Raw genomic sequence first — 6,015 nt, 5'->3', positions numbered from 1 at the left:
TGGTTTTTGAGACAGGGTTTGTCTGTATAGTCCTGGCTGTCCTGGATCTTGCTCTGTAGACCAGACTGGCCTTGAACTACAAGATCTACTTGCCTCTGCCTCCCACCAGAGGAGAGAGATGGCTCAGCAGTTAAGAGCACTAACTGATGTTCCAGAAGACCCAGGGTTCAATTCCTAGCACCCACATGAATGCACCTGGCCGATCAGGCCCAGAAAGCTGCCATGTGACCTTTCGCCCTGCTTCTGCCTGCAAGGTGGATTTGCTCCTGGTCAGATCAGAGGACGACTCCCGCTGTCTACTCTGTTCTGTATTTGTGAGTGTATTTCCTCAGTTTGTATCTTTTTTTTTTTTTTTGGTTTTTCGAGACAGGGTTTCTCTGTGTAGCTTTGCGCCTCTCCTGGAACTCACTTGGTAGCCCAGACTGGCCTCGAACTCACAGAGATCCACCTGGCTCTGCCTCCCGAGTGCTGGGATTAAAGGCGTGCGCCACCACCGCCCAGCCTCAGTTTGTATCTTAATAAATCCCCATTATCCATGAAATAGACTCAGGTGGATTGATCTTAGTAGGTGGTGTCCAAGATGAATGCTAAGATTAAAGGTGTACACCACCTCTGCCCAGCCATTTTTGTTTTGTTTTTTATGTAGGCACTTAATAGTATGAATTTGCCTCTTAGAACTGTCGCCATTGAGAAGTCAGCTGTTATTCTAATAGGTCTTTATATGTTATTTGGTCTTTTTCTCACATCTTTTAATATTCTTTCTTTGTTATGTACATTTAGTGTTTTGATTATTATGTGCTAAGGAGAATTTCTTTTCTGATCCAGTCTATTTGGTGTTCTGTATATTTCTTGTACCTTAATAGGCTTCTCCTTTAGGTTAGAGAAAATTTCTTCTCTGATTTTGTTGAAAATATTTTCTGTGCCTTTGACCTGGGTTTCTTCTCCTTCTTCTTCTATTCCTATTATTCTTAGATTTTCGTCTTAGATTTTCATAGTGTCCCAAATTTCCTGGATGTTTTGTGCCAGGATTTATTTATTTGTTTGTTTTTTTAGATTTAACATTTTCTGTGACTGAGGTATCCATTTCTTCTATTGTGTCTTCATTGAGATTCTCTCTTCTGTCTCTTGTATTCTGTTGGTGAGGCTTACCTCTGAGGTTCTTGTTTGAGTTCCTTAATGGTTCATTTCCAGATCTCCCTCAGTTTGAGTGTCTTTATTGATTCTATTTCCACTCTATTTCAGGTCTTGAACTGTTTTATTCATTTCTTTCCACTGTGTTTTTCATAGATTTATTTAGGGGATTTATTCATTTTCTCTTTAAGGACTCGATCATCATAGGTCCTCCTTGTCTTGTGCTTCAGCTAGGCTGCATTTCTCAGGGCTACTGTAGCAGAGTTGCTGGGCTTTAGGAGAGACATGCTGTCCTGGCTGTTACTGATTGTGGTTTGTTGCTGGCATCTAGGCATTTGGGTTGGGGATGAGTAGTGAGAGACTCAACAGAGCCATTGTATCCAGCATGATGGCAGCTAGACTTTGACATAACCTTTTGTAAATAGTCAGTGACTGTTATCTGAGGTTTATGGAGTTGCTTTTCCTGAAGCATTCCCAGAGCCTTTGCATAACTTAGAGACACACCTGGCAGCCTGGAAGTCTCTTATGGCTCAGACTTGCTTAGGTAATAGTTCCTTCAGACAACTCCTAAATCATAACAGAGGTTTTTGGTATTTGGAGATTGACTTGCTAAAAGTACCTTTTGTGTAACAATAAAGAGGCTTCTGCAAAGCAGTTCAGAGTTTAGTCCATTAGAAGCTGATCCACCCTGATGCTTTTGCTAAAGCTTATCACATTCTGCAGCGTCTCTTTCTTCAGAACACAGGGATGATTGTAATTCGAGGTGCTGATATCTGGTTTTGTCTTTGTTGGGTGGGTGTTTTGATCCTTGGTTTCTGTTGACCTCTTTGGTCCTTAGGAGGGTGTGGTGGCTGTGTGTTGCCTGATAGGAAATTCTTTTGGGATCCTGTTAGATGTGGCCACTGAAGGTCCTGGGTTAAAATGTGTTTTCTATGTATTGGGAGCTAACATTAGGAATGGGGATGGTCTGGGGGTGGGGGCTAAAGGGGTCCACAAGAAGAAAGCAGTGTTCCACCAGGATTTGCTTAGTCCTCTGGAATGGGGCAGAGAGTGAGGAGAAGACTCGGGGATCAGATTTGAAGGAGAGGAGGCAGACATGAAGATCTGCAGTTAGCTTACCTGCTTCCCTGGCCAGGTTGGCCTGTGGGTTCCCAAGGAACTGGACTCAACTCTTACACAAACGTTGTGCTATACTTGTGAATCTCTCACGAGAGAAGATAGAAAATAAGCTAAAGCAGGATGTAAATGGTTTGGAATTAGATCATCAGAGCAACTGCAACCAATAAAGACGTTCTTTGGTTCTTGTAGATACCCTCCTTATAATCAGATTATATATCCAAGAAGCTGGGAAATTTGAAAACAATACACTAGAGAATCTGGTATATTTTTGAAAGGAATTTCTTTACTGAAAGGACACTAGACTAGCTTAAATCAAAAGCTCTTATGAGGCTGGGGAGATGCCTCAGCCAGGAAGGAACTGGCTCTCTAAACATTAGGAGCAATTGGGGTCCCCAGAGTCCATACAGAAAGCCAGGCACAGTGGTACACTTCTAAAGCACTAGCCTGGAGATTGGGTAGAAACAACAGATCCCTGAAGCTCACTGGATCCATGACATTCGGGTTCAGTGAGATTCTCTGTCTCAAAACAAACATACAAATGTGGGGAGTGGATGATCACTATATGAAAATGATGCATCTCCACGGTAACAAGCTTTCTGCTGCCCAATAGTAAGTTTCTCCACTGATTCAGGAAGCCAGATCAAGCTGAACTGTCAAAATAGAACAGGTATATTGAGGGCAAAGCAACTCCCGGGTGGGTTCACTGGCCTTAGCAATCGAGGCCAGAGAAGTTGTGTGCCTGAGCTAAGGCAGGGAGGTTTTATAGATTGTAGATTCCCTCTAGACCTTTCATTATCTGTCTCCAGCATCCTAGGGCATGAAGGGGTAGGTGAGTTTAGTCTGTATGGGCTTTAAAGCACACTGCACCATCCATTACAACTCTTTGAAGCTGATGAATCATAAACTGTTTATCTATAACCCTAAATTTATGTTTCCCTCCTAGGAGTGTGTCCCATTTGTAAAGGAAGGTTCCCACTTGGATATATTCCCATAATTCATCCCTCCAAGTGCAGTGGTGAATGGCTGATACCATAATATGCTGGGAATGATGGAAATGTTTTATTTTTAGTCTATGTTACATGATTATAAAGGTTGAGTGGTCTCTGCAATGAAACATGCAGGTCAGGATGCTCACTCATCTCAGGTGTCTTTGGTCAGAATCTTCACTCATCCCTGCTGTCTTTGGCACGTTGCTTTCTCTTCCCCAGTTTGGTTTCTTTCACTGTGATATAACTTGGTGCCCACTTCACGGGTTTTGTTGTAAAGGGCACAAGGAAATATCTTACACGTACCTGGCAGCAGACAAGCAATCAGGTTCAGAAACATAAGCACGGTGTCACTTAACCCTGACCCCCTCTTCGTGGTACAAATACGCTACTTTGAGGTTAACCTGCCAAGGGCATACTGTCAGGAAGAGTCTGACCAGAACTGACCTGGTTTCCTCAGATCCAGATTCTAAGTTAAGCCCAGACTAAGCCTCCCAAGGAAGCGCCTCACAGTATGTACACTTCCTTAGGATTCATTCAAGCCCAGGCCCCATTAGTAAAGGACCTGAATGAAGTCTTAAATCCTACTTGGCTGAGTCAAGGGCAAAATGGATTTGGGAGGGAAATCAGAAGACTCTCAAGTCTCTCCACAGAGGGGCTGCAGCTCTTTCAAGGGCCAACCTGCTCTGTCACAAGCCAGGCAGCCGTTCTCAAGGGACCAAGGCTCAATCAGGCCTCAGATGTGTTTTCTGGGGTCATTTTCTCTTCCCTCCTGCCACTTGGTCATAGTGACATGCTTAGATATTTAACAAATGTTAAATTTTTCTAGAGAACTTCCTTGGGGTTGTGCTTAGAGCTCAGTGTGGAGTATATGCTTAGTGTGAGCCCCTGCATTCAATCCAACAACAAAAACTAAAACGGAAACCAAAAGTTTTAAATACTGGAGTCTATGTAGCTAGGCTGGATTCCAAACGGAGATCCTCCTGCCTCTGCCCCCCAAATACTGGGATTACAGATGTATACCATCATAACCAGCCTAAAAGCTGACCTGTCTGCCCCTGCTAGCTTCTCCCTCCCAACCTTCCCTTTCAGCCTCATCTGTGGCTTTTGTCACAGACCTATATATAACCTAGTCATGGTGTCCCTCCAGTCCTTCTGTCTTGCTGGCCTACAGCAGCCAGTCAGGGAGTTTTAAAATGCCACCAGGCTACACAGCAAGGCGACAAAGAAGCATGCCAGGTTTTGGTACTGAGTGCAGGTTCTTGTGATAAATGGGACCTGAGATACTTTCAGCCAACATTTGTAAAGAACCAGGTGTGACAACACATGCCTATAACCCCAGTACCTGGAAGGCTAAGGTAGAAGGGTCTGTAGTTTAAGACCAGCCTGAGCTATAAAGCAAGAGTCTGTCTCAAAAACCCAAGGTCTAGGGGTGAGGGTCAGTGGTGGAGCACTTGCCCAAGATGCACGAAGATCTGGTCTACTCTCTAGCAGGGAAGAACATCAACTTCATTTTGCCACTTACAGTCAGGTCTGTTGGTGTTGACCTGTAATCTCAGCTACTTGGGAACCTGAGAGGTTTGTAAGTTTATGGTCACCCTGAATAACTTGGTGAGACTCTATCTTAAAGAGGCTGGAGGGTCAGTTAAGAGCCTAGCAGACAGAGGTGCTACCAAGCCTGATGACTTGAATTCAATCTCTGGGATCCACACGGTCTAAGGAGAGGGCTCTGGCAAGCTGACTTCTGATCTCCACTCACATGCACAATACATGTATTTAAAATTTTTGATTTTGTTTTGTTTTTTTGAGATGGGTGTTTCTCTGTATAGCCCCAGCTGTCCTGGAACTCACTCTGTAGACCAGACTGGCCTGAACTCAGAGATCTGTCTGCCTCTGCCTCCAGAGTGCTGGGATTAAAGGTGTACACCACCACAGCTGGCTTAATTTAATTTTTTTTAAAAATAGGACTAGTTGTATAACTCTGACAGGCCTTCTTAACATGTGTAAAGCCTGGGTTCCATTTCTAGTATCACAAAAACCCCCAAAAGCTACTTAAGGGCTAGTGAGAGGGCCCAGCAGTAAAAGTGCTTGCCCCCAAGCTCAGTGTTCTGAGTTCAAACCCAGGGACCCACATAGGGAAGGGACAGACTTCTGCAGGTCATTTTCTAACTTCCATGGCAGCAATGATGGCATGTGTTGCCACACACACACACACAAAAAAAAAAAAAAAATGTAAAAAAAAAAAAAATTAAAAAACCAAACTACTAAGTTCACAATAAAAGCCACTTGTTCATGTGGGGATATGGTGAGGTCCAGATCACCTGGAATTGGATACTGGCTGTCGACTGTATTATGGACTCAGGTATGTAACTAACTCTGTGGTGTCTCTACTTCCTCATCAATAAAGATGATGCTAACACATCCATAAGCTTTTTTGGAGCGTCGCAGATGACTGTGCATATAAATGCCTCATTTAGTTCCTAGCCTAGAGCAAAAAAGGAACAGTAGTTCCCCTGAGATGGGCCTGAGAGCGTAGCCCCCACTGTTTTGAGGCTGCACTCCCTGCCCACTGGTCTGTGCTTCCTCAGTTGAGAAATGAAGAGCAGCCCCAGATACTCAGAAGCACCCTCCAGCTCCATTTGATTAAGAACCAGTGTGTGCTTGAGATCCCAGGCAAACTGCTGCTCTGCCCCCTGGTGGTCAGAAGTGCTTATGCTCCGATGCCACCAAGAATTCCTCAGGGTGCTCAAGGCTTCCTCTGCACTGTGACTAAAGCAGG

This window comes from Peromyscus californicus, unplaced genomic scaffold (genome assembly GCF_007827085.1).
Source record: "Peromyscus californicus insignis strain IS unplaced genomic scaffold, ASM782708v3 Scaffold_4__1_contigs__length_199733344, whole genome shotgun sequence".
NCBI lineage: Eukaryota > Metazoa > Chordata > Mammalia > Rodentia > Cricetidae > Peromyscus > Peromyscus californicus.
Note: the sequence above shows the minus strand (reverse complement) of the source record.